We start from the raw sequence: 13,591 nt of genomic DNA on the forward strand, positions 1-13,591 counted from the left end.
TCAGCACAGACCAGAAAGGCATTGTGATAAGCGTATCCCCGGTATAGTCAGGGGTTAATGGGAGTCGTCCCCGTCCCCCCAGTATACGGCCAGAACCATGGACCCTGTACTTGTGGGTCGGACTGTCTCCAACCAGCCATAATGTTGTGAGAGTGAAATTATGTCTAAGTCCAGCTTTGGTACATTAGAAGCAACTCTGAAACTTAACCTAAGCGTTTTTCGAAACTACTTTTTGGCTAACTTCTTATAGGAAGGTCTAGGAGCTCTGAAAATGAACTTGCGCGTCTTTCACTCTTCCCGAGGGACTTAGAAGAATTTTGTGATAATTTTTATTAAAATGGTGTATAAGGGTATATATATATAAATATATTTTATGCACTGTTTATGAGCTGGCGATTTCTAAGTCTGTGGTTCCGAGAGGGGGTAACCAGGCTCACTAATAAAGGTCAAACCACTTGGCTGCCAGAATGCCCTGCTTCAGCACAGACCAGAAAGGCATTGTGATAAGCGTATCCCCGGTATAGTCAGGGGTTAATGGGAGTCGTCCCCGTCCCCCCAGTATACGGCCAGAACCATGGACCCTGTACTTGTGGGTCGGACTGTCTCCAACCAGCCATAATGTTGTGAGAGTGAAATTATGTCTAAGTCCAGCTTTGGTACATTAGAAGCAACTCTGAAACTTAACCTAAGCGTTTTTCGAAGCTACTTTTTGGCTAACTTCTTATAGGAAGGTCTAGGAGCTCTGAAAATGAACGTGCGCGTCTTTCACTCTTCCCGAGGGACTTAGAAGAATTTTGTGATAATTTTTATTAAAATGGTGTATAAGGGTATATATATATAAATATATTTTATGCACTGTATATGAGCTGGCGATTTCTAAGTCTGTGGTTCCGAGAGGGGGTAACCAGGCTCACTAATAAAGGTCAAGCCACTTGGCTGCCAGAATGCCCTGCTTCAGCACAGACCAGAAAGGCATTGTGATAAGCGTATCCCCGGTATAGTCAGGGGTTAATGGGAGTCGTCCCCGTCCCCCCAGTATACGGCCAGAACCATGGACCCGGTACTTGTGGTTCGGACTGTCTCCAACCAGCCATAATGTTGTGAGTGAAATTATGTCTAAGTCCAGCTTTGGTACATTAGAAGCAACTCTCAAACTTAACCTAAGCGTTTTTCGAAGCTACTTTTTGGCTAACTTCTTATAGGAAGGTCTAGGAGCTCTGAAAATGAACGTGCGCGTCTTTCACTCTTCCCGAGGGACTTAGAAGAATTTTGTGATATTTTTTATTAAAATGGTGTATAAGGGTATATATATAAATATATTTTATGCACTGTATATGAGCTGGCGATTTCTAAGTCTGTGGTTCCGAGAGGGGGTAACCAGGCTCACTAATAAAGGTCAAGCCACTTGGCTGCCAGAATGCCCTGCTTCAGCACAGACCAGAAAGGCATTGTGATAAGCGTATCCCCGGTCTAGTCAGAGGTTAATGGGAGTCGTCCCCGTCCCCCCAGTATACGGCCAGAACCATGGACCCGGTACTTGTGGTTCGGACTGTCTCCAACCAGCCATAATGTTGTGAGTGAAATTATGTCTAAGTCCAGCTTTGGTACATTAGAAGCAACTCTGAAACTTAACCTAAGCGTTTTTCGAAGCTACTTTTTGGCTAACTTCTTATAGGAAGGTCTAGGAGCTCTGAAAATGAACGTGCGCGTCTTTCACTCTTCCCGAGGGACTTAGAAGAATTTTGTGATAATTTTTATTAAAATGGTGTATAAGGGTATATATATATAAATATATTTTATGCACTGTATATGAGCTGGCGATTTCTAAGTCTGTGGTTCCGAGAGGGGGTACCAGGCTCACTAATAAAGGTCAAGCCACTTGGCTGCCAGAATGCCCTGCTTCAGCACAGACAAGAAAGGCATTGTGATAAGCGTATCCCCGGTATAGTCAGGGGTTAATGGGAGTCGTCCCCGTCCCCCCAGTATACGGCCAGAACCATGGACCCGGTACTTGTGGTTCGGACTGTCTCCAACCAGCCATAATGTTGTGAGTGAAATTATGTCTAAGTCCAGCTTTGGTACATTAGAAGCAACTCTGAAACTTAACCTAAGCGTTTTTCGAAGCTACTTTTTGGCTAACTTCTTATAGGAAGGTCTAGGAGCTCTGAAAATGAACGTGCGCGTCTTTCACTCTTCCCGAGGGACTTAGAAGAATTTTGTGATAATTTTTATTAAAATGGTGTATAAGGGTATATATATATAAATATATTTTATGCACTGTATATGAGCTGGCGATTTCTAAGTCTGTGGTTCCGAGAGGGGGTAACCAGGCTCACTAATAAAGGTCAAGCCACTTGGCTGCCAGAATGCCCTGCTTCAGCACAGACAAGAAAGGCATTGTGATAAGCGTATCCCCGGTATAGTCAGGGGTTAATGGGAGTCGTCCCCGTCCCCCCAGTATACGGCCAGAACCATGGACCCGGTACTTGTGGTTCGGACTGTCTCCAACCAGCCATAATGTTGTGAGTGAAATTATGTCTAAGTCCAGCTTTGGTACATTAGAAGCAACTCTGAAACTTAACCTAAGCGTTTTTCGAAGCTACTTTTTGGCTAACTTCTTATAGGAAGGTCTAGGAGCTCTGAAAATGAACGTGCACGTCTTTCACTATTCCCGAGGGACTTAGAAGAATTTTGTGATAATTTTTTATTAAAATGGTGTATAAGGGTATATACTGTATATAAATATATTTTATGCACTGTATATGAGCTGGCGATTTCTAAGTCTGTGGTTCCGAGAGGGGGTAACCAGGCTCACTAATAAAGGTCAAGCCACTTGGCTGCCAGAATGCCCTCCTTCAGCACAGACCAGAAAGGCATTGTGATAAGCGTATCCCCGGTATAGTCAGGGGTTAATGGGAGTCGTCCCCTTCCCCCCAGTATACGGCCAGAACCATGGACCCGGTACTTGTGGTTCGGACTGTCCCCAACCAGCCATAATGTTGTGAGAGTGAAATTATGTCTAAGTCCAGCTTTGGTACATTAGAAGCAACTCTGAAACTTAACCTAAGCGTTTTTCGAAGCTACTTTTTGGCTAACTTCTTATAGGAAGGTCTAGGAGCTCTGAAAATGAACGTGCGCGTCTTTCACTCTTCCCGAGGGACTTAGAAGAATTTTGTGATATTTTTTATTAAAATGGTGTATAAGGGTATATATATATAAATATATTTTATGCACTGTATATGAGCTGGCGATTTCTAAGTCTGTGGTTCCGAGAGGGGGTAACCAGGCTCACTAATAAAGGTCAAGCCACTTGGCTGCCAGAATGCCCTCCTTCAGCACAGACCAGAAAGGCATTGTGATAAGCGTATCCCCGGTATAGTCAGGGGTTAATGGGAGTCGTCCCCTTCCCCCCAGTATACGGCCAGAACCATGGACCCGGTACTTGTCGTTCGGACTGTCTCCAACCAGCCATAATGTTGTGAGAGTGAAATTATGTCTAAGTCCAGCTTTGGTACATTAGAAGCAACTCTGAAACTTAACCTAAGCGTTTTTCGAAGCTACTTTTTGGCTAACTTCTTATAGGAAGGTCTAGGAGCTCTGAAAATGAACATGCGCGTCTTTCACTCTTCCCGAGGGACTTAGAAGAATTTTGTGATATTTTTTATTAAAATGGTGTATAAGGGTATATATATAAATATATTTTATGCACTGTATATGAGCTGGCGATTTCTAAGTCTGTGGTTCCGAGAGGGGGTAACCAGGCTCACTAATAAAGGTCAAGCCACTTGGCTGCCAGAATGCCCTGCTTCAGCACAGACCAGAAAGGCATTGTGATAAGCGTATCCCCGGTATAGTCAGGGGTTAATGGGAGTCGTCCCCGTCCCCCCAGTATACGGCCAGAACCATGGACCCGGTACTTGTGGTTCGGACTGTCTCCAACCAGCCATAATGTTGTGAGTGAAATTATGTCTAAGTCCAGCTTTGGTACATTAGAAGCAACTCTGAAACTTAACCTAAGCGTTTTTCGAAGCTACTTTTTGGCTAACTTCTTATAGGAAGGTCTAGGAGCTCTGAAAATGAACGTGCGCGTCTTTCACTCTTCCCGAGGGACTTAGAAGAATTTTGTGATATTTTTTATTAAAATGGTGTATAAGGGTATATATATAAATATATTTTATGCACTGTATATGAGCTGGCGATTTCTAAGTCTGTGGTTCCGAGAGGGAGTAACCAGGCTCACTAATAAAGGTCAAGCCACTTGGCTGCCAGAATGCCCTCCTTCAGCACAGACCAGAAAGGCATTGTGATAAGCGTATCCCCGGTATAGTCAGGGGTTAATGGGAGTCGTCCCCTTCCCCCCAGTATACAGCCAGAACCATGGACCCGGTACTTGTGGTTCGGACTGTCTCCAACCAGCCATAATGTTGTGAGAGTGAAATTATGTCTAAGTCCAGCTTTGGTACATTAGAAGCAACTCTGAAACTTAACCTAAGCGTTTTTCGAAGCTACTTTTTGGCTAACTTCTTATAGGAAGGTCTTGGAGCTCTGAAAATGAACGTGCGCGTCTTTCACTCTTCCCGAGGGACTTAGAAGAATTTTGTGATATTTTTTATTAAAATGGTGTATAAGGGTATATATATAAATATATTTTATGCACTGTATATGAGCTGGCGATTTCTAAGTCTGTGGTTCCGAGAGGGGGTAACCAGGCTCACTAATAAAGGTCAAGCCACTTGGCTGCCAGAATGCCCTGCTTCAGCACAGACCAGAAAGGCATTGTGATAAGCGTATCCCCGGTATAGTCAGGGGTTAATGGGAGTCGTCCCCGTCCCCCCAGTATACGGCCAGAACCATGGACCCGGTACTTGTGGTTCGGACTGTCTCCAACCAGCCATAATGTTGTGAGTGAAATTATGTCTAAGTCCAGCTTTGGTACATTAGAAGCAACTCTGAAACTTAACCTAAGCGTTTTTCGAAGCTACTTTTTGGCTAACTTCTTATAGGAAGGTCTAGGAGCTCTGAAAATGAACGTGCGCGTCTTTCACTCTTCCCGAGGGACTTAGAAGAATTTTGTGATATTTTTTATTAAAATGGTGAATAAGGGTATATATATAAATATATTTTATGCACTGTATATGAGCTGGCGATTTCTAAGTCTGTGGTTCCGAGAGGGGGTAACCAGGCTCACTAATAAAGGTCAAGCCACTTGGCAGCCAGAATGCCCTGCTTCAGCACAGACCAGAAAGGCATTGTGATAAGCGTATCCCCGGTCTAGTCAGAGGTTAATGGGAGTCGTCCCCGTCCCCCCAGTATACGGCCAGAACCATGGACCCGGTACTTGTGGTTCGGAATGTCTCCAAAAAGCCATAATGTTGTGAGAGTGAAATTATGTCTAAGTCCAGCTTTGGTACATTAGAAGCAACTCTGAAACTTAACCTAAGCGTTTTTCGAAGCTACTTTTTGGCTAACTTCTTATAGGAAGGTCTAGGAGCTCTGAAAATGAACGTGCGCGTCTTTCACTCTTCCCGAGGGACTTAGAAGAATTTTGTGATAATTTTTTATTAAAATGGTGTATAAGGGTATATATATAAATATATTTTATGCACTGTATATGAGCTGGCGATTTCTAAGTCTGTGGTTCCGAGAGGGGGTAACCAGGCTCACTAATAAAGGTCAAGCCACTTGGCTGCCAGAATGCCCTCCTTCAGCACAGACCAGAAAGGCATTGTGATAAGCGTATCCCCGGTATAGTCAGGGGTTAATGGGAGTCGTCCCCTTCCCCCCAGTATACGGCCAGAACCATGGACCCGGTACTTGTGGTTCGGACTGTCTCCAACCAGCCATAATGTTGTGAGAGTGAAATTATGTCTAAGTCCAGCTTTGGTACATTAGAAGCAACTCTGAAACTTAACCTAAGCGTTTTTCGAAGCTACTTTTTGGCTAACTTCTTATAGGAAGGTCTAGGAGCTCTGAAAATGAACGTGCGCGTCTTTCACTCTTCCCGAGGGACTTAGAAGAATTTTGTGATATTTTTTATTAAAATGGTGTATAAGGGTATATATATAAATATATTTTATGCACTGTATATGAGCTGGCGATTTCTAAGTCTGTGGTTCCGAGAGGGGGTAACCAGGCTCACTAATAAAGGTCAAGCCACTTGGCTGCCAGAATGCCCTGCTTCAGCACAGACCAGAAAGGCATTGTGATAAGCGTATCCCCGGTATAGTCAGGGGTTAATGGGAGTCGTCCCCGTCCCCCCAGTATACGGCCAGAACCATGGACCCGGTACTTGTGGTTCGGACTGTCTCCAACCAGCCATAATGTTGTGAGTGAAATTATGTCTAAGTCCAGCTTTGGTACATTAGAAGCAACTCTGAAACTTAACCTAAGCGTTTTTCGAAGCTACTTTTTGGCTAACTTCTTATAGGAAGGTCTAGGAGCTCTGAAAATGAACGTGCGCGTGTTTCACTCTTCCCGAGGGACTTAGAAGAATTTTGTGATATTTTTTATTAAAATGGTGTATAAGGGTATATATATAAATATATTTTATGCACTGTATATGAGCTGGCGATTTCTAAGTCTGTGGTTCCGAGAGGGGGTAACCAGGCTCACTAATAAAGGTCAAGCCACTTGGCAGCCAGAATGCCCTGCTTCAGCACAGACCAGAAAGGCATTGTGATAAGCGTATCCCCGGTCTAGTCAGAGGTTAATGGGAGTCGTCCCCGTCCCCCCAGTATACGGCCAGAACCATGGACCCGGTACTTGTGGTTCGGAATGTCTCCAAAAAGCCATAATGTTGTGAGAGTGAAATTATGTCTAAGTCCAGCTTTGGTACATTAGAAGCAACTCTGAAACTTAACCTAAGCGTTTTTCGAAGCTACTTTTTGGCTAACTTCTTATAGGAAGGTCTAGGAGCTCTGAAAATGAACGTGCGCGTCTTTCACTCTTCCCGAGGGACTTAGAAGAATTTTGTGATAATTTTTTATTAAAATGGTGTATAAGGGTATATATATAAATATATTTTATGCACTGTATATGAGCTGGCGATTTCTAAGTCTGTGGTTCCGAGAGGGGGTAACCAGGCTCACTAATAAAGGTCAAGCCACTTGGCTGCCAGAATGCCCTCCTTCAGCACAGACCAGAAAGGCATTGTGATAAGCGTATCCCCGGTATAGTCAGGGGTTAATGGGAGTCGTCCCCTTCCCCCCAGTATACGGCCAGAACCATGGACCCGGTACTTGTGGTTCGGACTGTCTCCAACCAGCCATAATGTTGTGAGAGTGAAATTATGTCTAAGTCCAGCTTTGGTACATTAGAAGCAACTCTGAAACTTAACCTAAGCGTTTTTCGAAGCTACTTTTTGGCTAACTTCTTATAGGAAGGTCTAGGAGCTCTGAAAATGAACGTGCGCGTCTTTCACTCTTCCCGAGGGACTTAGAAGAATTTTGTGATATTTTTTATTAAAATGGTGTATAAGGGTATATATATAAATATATTTTATGCACTGTATATGAGCTGGCGATTTCTAAGTCTGTGGTTCCGAGAGGGGGTAACCAGGCTCACTAATAAAGGTCAAGCCACTTGGCTGCCAGAATGCCCTGCTTCAGCACAGACCAGAAAGGCATTGTGATAAGCGTATCCCCGGTATAGTCAGGGGTTAATGGGAGTCGTCCCCGTCCCCCCAGTATACGGCCAGAACCATGGACCCGGTACTTGTGGTTCGGACTGTCTCCAACAAGCCATAATGTTGTGAGTGAAATTATGTCTAAGTCCAGCTTTGGTACATTAGAAGCAACTCTGAAACTTAACCTAAGCGTTTTTCGAAGCTACTTTTTGGCTAACTTCTTATAGGAAGGTCTAGGAGCTCTGAAAATGAACGTGCGCGTCTTTCACTCTTCCCGAGGGACTTAGAAGAATTTTGTGATATTTTTTATTAAAATGGTGTATAAGGGTATATATATAAATATATTTTATGCACTGTATATGAGCTGGCGATTTCTAAGTCTGTGGTTTCGAGAGGGGGTAACCAGGCTCACTAATAAAGGTCAAGCCACTTGGCTGCCAGAATGCCCTGCTTCAGCACAGACCAGAAAGGCATTGTGATAAGCGTATCCCCGGTATAGTCAGAGGTTAATGGGAGTCGTCCCCGTCCCCCCAGTATACGGCCAGAACCATGGACCCGGTACTTGTGGTTCGGACTGTCTCCAACCAGCCATAATGTTGTGAGTGAAATTATGTCAAAGTCCAGCTTTGGTACATTAGAAGCAACTCTGAAACTTAACCTACGCGTCTTTCGAAGCTACTTTTTGGCTAACTTCTTATAGGAATGTCTAGGAGCTCTGAAAATGAACGTGCGCGTCTTTCACTCTTCCCGAGGGACTTAGAAGAATTTTGTGATATTTTTTATTAAAATGGTGTATAAGGGTATATATATAAATATATTTTATGCACTGTATATGAGCTGGCGATTTATAAGTCTGTGGTTTCGAGAGGGGGTAACCAGGCTCACTAATAAAGGTCAAGCCACTTGGCTGCCAGAATGCCCTGCTTCAGCACAGACCAGAAAGGCATTGTGATAAGCGTATCCCCGGTATAGTCAGAGGTTAATGGGAGTCGTCCCCGTCCCCCCAGTATACGGCCAGAACCATGGACCCGGTACTTGTGGTTCGGACTGTCTCCAACCAGCCATAATGTTGTGAGTGAAATTATGTCAAAGTCCAGCTTTGGTACATTAGAAGCAACTCTGAAACTTAACCTAAGCGTTTTTCGAAGCTACTTTTTGGCTAACTTCTTATAGGAAGGTCTAGGAGCTCTGAAAATGAACGTGCGCGTCTTTCACTCTTCCCGAGGGACTTAGAAGAATTTTGTGATAATTTTTATTAAAATGGTGTATAAGGGTATATATATAAATATATTTTATGCACTGTATATGAGCTGGCGATTTCTAAGTCTGTGGTTCCGAGAGGGGGTAACCAGGCTCACTAATAAAGGTCAAGCCACTTGGCTGCCAGAATGCCCTCCTTCAGCACAGACCAGAAAGGCATTGTGATAAGCGTATCCCCGGTATAGTCAGGGGTTAATGGGAGTCGTCCCCATCCCCCCAGTATACGGCCAGAACCATGGACCCGGTACTTGTGGTTCGGACTGTCTCCAACCAGCCATAATGTTGTGAGAGTGAAATTATGTCTAAGTCCAGCTTTGGTACATTAGAAGCAACTCTGAAACTTAACCTAAGCGTCTTTCGAAGCTACTTTTTGGCTAACTTCTTATAGGAATGTCTAGGAGCTCTGAAAATGAACGTGCGCGTCTTTCACTCTTCCCGAGGGACTTAGAAGAATTTTGTGATATTTTTTATTAAAATGGTGTATAAGGGTATATATATAAATATATTTTATGCACTGTATATGAGCTGGCGATTTCTAAGTCTGTGGTTTCGAGAGGGGGTAACCAGGCTCACTAATAAAGGTCAAGCCACTTGGCTGCCAGAATGCCCTGCTTCAGCACAGACCAGAAAGGCATTGTGATAAGCGTATCCCCGGTATAGTCAGGGGTTAATGGGAGTCGTCCCCGTCCCCCCAGTATACGGCCAGAACCATGGACCCGGTACTTGTGGTTCGGACTGTCTCCAACCAGCCATAATGTTGTGAGTGAAATTATGTCTAAGTCCAGCTTTGGTACATTAGAAGCAACTCTGAAACTTAACCTAAGCGTCTTTCGAAGCTACTTTTTGGCTAACTTCTTATAGGAATGTCTAGGAGCTCTGAAAATGAACGTGCGCGTCTTTCACTCTTCCCGAGGGACTTAGAAGAATTTTGTGATATTTTTTATTAAAATGGTGTATAAGGGTATATATATAAATATATTTTATGCACTGTATATGAGCTGGCGATTTCTAAGTCTGTGGTTCCGAGAGGGGGTAACCAGGCTCACTAATAAAGGTCAAGCCACTTGGCTGCCAGAATGCCCTGCTTCAGCACAGACCAGAAAGGCATTGTGATAAGCGTATCCCCGGTATAGTCAGGGGTTAATGGGAGTCGTCCCCGTCCCCCCAGTATACGGCCAGAACCATGGACCCGGTACTTGTGGTTCGGACTGTCTCCAACCAGCCATAATGTTGTGAGTGAAATTATGTCTAAGTCCAGCTTTGGTACATTAGAAGCAACTCTGAAACTTAACCTAAGCGTTTTTCGAAGCTACTTTTTGGCTAACTTCTTATAGGAAGGTCTAGGAGCTCTGAAAATGAACGTGCGCGTCTTTCACTCTTCCCGAGGGACTTAGAAGAATTTTGTGATATTTTTTATTAAAATGGTGTATAAGGGTATATATATAAATATATTTTATGCACTGTATATGAGCTGGCGATTTCTAAGTCTGTGGTTCCGAGAGGGGGTAACCAGGCTCACTAATAAAGGTCAAGCCACTTGGCTGCCAGAATGCCCTCCTTCAGCACAGACCAGAAAGGCAATGTGATAAGCGTATCCCCGGTATAGTCAGGGGTTAATGGGAGTCGTCCCCATCCCCCCAGTATACGGCCAGAACCATGGACCCGGTACTTGTGGTTCGGACTGTCTCCAACCAGCCATAATGTTGTGAGAGTGAAATTATGTCTAAGTCCAGCTTTGGTACATTAGAAGCAACTCTGAAACTTAACCTACGCGTTTTTCGAAGCTACTTTTTGGCTAACTTCTTATAGGAATGTCTAGGAGCTCTGAAAATGAACGTGCGCGTCTTTCACTCTTCCCGAGGGACTTAGAAGAATTTTGTGATATTTTTTATTAAAATGGTGTATAAGGGTATATATATAAATATATTTTATGCACTGTATATGAGCTGGCGATTTCTAAGTCTGTGGTTTCGAGAGGGGGTAACCAGGCTCACTAATAAAGGTCAAGCCACTTGGCTGCCAGAATGCCCTGCTTCAGCACAGACCAGAAAGGCATTGTGATAAGCGTATCCCCGGTATAGTCAGAGGTTAATGGGAGTCGTCCCCGTCCCCCCAGTATACGGCCAGAACCATGGACACGGTACTTGTGGTTCGGACTGTCTCCAACCAGCCATAATGTTGTGAGTGAAATTATGTCAAAGTCCAGCTTTGGTACATTAGAAGCAACTCTGAAACTTAACCTAAGCGTTTTTCGAAGCTACTTTTTGGCTAACTTCTTATAGGAAGGTCTAGGAGCTCTGAAAATGAACGTGCGCGTCTTTCACTCTTCCCGAGGGACTTAGAAGAATTTTGTGATAATTTTTATTAAAATGGTGTATAAGGGTATATATATATAAATATATTTTATGCACTGTATATGAGCTGGCGATTTCTAAGTCTGTGGTTCCGAGAGGGGGTAACCAGGCTCACTAATAAAGGTCAAGCCACTTGGCTGCCAGAATGCCCTGCTTCAGCACAGACCAGAAAGGCATTGTGATAAGCGTATCCCCGGTATAGTCAGGGGTTAATGGGAGTCGTCCCCGTCCCCCCAGTATACGGCCAGAACCATGGACCCGGTACTTGTGGTTCGGACTGTCTCCAACCAGCCATAATGTTGTGAGTGAAATTATGTCTAAGTCCAGCTTTGGTACATTAGAAGCAACTCTGAAACTTAACCTAAGCGTTTTTCGAAGCTACTTTTTGGCTAACTTCTTATAGGAAGGTCTAGGAGCTCTGAAAATGAACGTGCGCGTCTTTCACTCTTCCCGAGGGACTTAGAAGAATTTTGTGATATTTTTTATTAAAATGGTGTATAAGGGTATATATATAAATATATTTTATGCACTGTATATGAGCTGGCGATTTCTAAGTCTGTGGTTTCGAGAGGGGGTAACCAGGCTCACTAATAAAGGTCAAGCCACTTGGCTGCCAGAATGCCCTCCTTCAGCACAGACCAGAAAGGCATTGTGATAAGCGTATCCCCGGTATAGTCAGGGGTTAATGGGAGTCGTCCCCGTCCCCCCAGTATACGGCCAGAACCATGGACCCGGTACTTGTGGTTCGGACTGTCTCCAACCAGCCATAATGTTGTGAGTGAAATTATGTCTAAGTCCAGCTTTGGTACATTAGAAGCAACTCTGAAACTTAACCTAAGCGTTTTTCGAAACTACTTTTTGGCTAACTTCTTATAGGAAGGTCTAGGAGCTCTGAAAATGAACGTGCGCGTCTTTCACTCTTCCCGAGGGACTTAGAAGAATTTTGTGATAATTTTTATTAAAATGGTGTATAAGGGTATATATATATAAATATATTTTATGCACTGTATATGAGCTGGCGATTTCTAAGTCTGTGGTTCCGAGAGGGGGTAACCAGGCTCACTAATAAAGGTCAAGCCACTTGGCTGCCAGAATGCCCTGCTTCAGCACAGACCAGAAAGGCATTGTGATAAGCGTATCCCCGGTATAGTCAGGGGTTAATGGGAGTCGTCCCCGTCCCCCCAGTATACGGCCAGAACCATGGACCCGGTACTTGTGGTTCGGACTGTCTCCAACCAGCCATAATGTTGTGAGAGTGAAATTATGTCTAAGTCCAGCTTTGGTACATTAGAAGCAACTCTGAAACTTAACCTAAGCGTTTTTCGAAACTACTTTTTGGCTAACTTCTTATAGGAAGGTCTAGGAGCTCTGAAAATGAACGTGCGCGTCTTTCACTCTTCCCGAGGGACTTAGAAGAATTTTGTGATATTTTTTATTAAAATGGTGTATAAGGGTATATATATGTAACGGGTGCTCCCTCTGGCCTGACCCACCCAATCTCATATTGGCCCGTGTAGTCTAACCAGTCCCCCATTACAAGGCGTGTGTGGTGGTGCACCTGCAAGTAACAGGACTCTTGAGTCTCCCGCTGGGTGTTATTAGGGGATGTCATCAGGACAGGTAGCTGAGGTAGTGGGTGCGAGTCCAACTTACTTCATGTGCAGCGCCTCCACCTCATCAGGATCTGTGCTTCCGCAGGGAGATGGTCCTGGTGAGGAACTCCTTCTTGGTGGTGCCATCCACTGCTGAGTAACTTCACACTCACCCAGTGGAGGTATCTTTAACAAGGGCATCTTTATTTGCATGGTGGTATGGGCAAGCTGCCCCTCACAGATAACAGCTCAGCCACTCATCTCTTTGCAGCACTCTCTTAGGAAGGTCCCTTGTCCCTAATAGAGCTGCTTTCCACCTTTACTCTCAGAGAGAGATTCCCCAGCTTCTCTGGCTGCTGTAATCTCCTCTCCTGAGCTGCTTTGTCTCTCTTTTGAGCTGCTCTGTCTGTCAGCTCCTCTAACTCTGCCAGCTCCTCTAACTCTGCCAGCTCCTCTAACTCTGCTGCGTCTCCTTACTCTGCTGCGTATGCTTACTGACTCACAGCTAGCAGGAGACACTGCAACAATGTTGCAAACCTTCAGGTGCCTCTCAGTGAACAGAGCAGCACAACAACAGGAACTGAACTCCTAACTTTAGGCAGTGCTGTGTCTTATATCACCCCCCAGAGAACAAACCTGCTCTGTACCACTAAGTGGGGGCACAATGCATGTTGTCACTTCCTTTGGGGACATATGACACCTCACCAGGGTGTGAGGGCAAACCTCCATGATAACTACTGGCATTCCTGCATACTTACCAG

Source organism: Ascaphus truei, chromosome 5 (assembly GCF_040206685.1).
Source record: "Ascaphus truei isolate aAscTru1 chromosome 5, aAscTru1.hap1, whole genome shotgun sequence".
Lineage (NCBI taxonomy): Eukaryota > Metazoa > Chordata > Amphibia > Anura > Ascaphidae > Ascaphus > Ascaphus truei.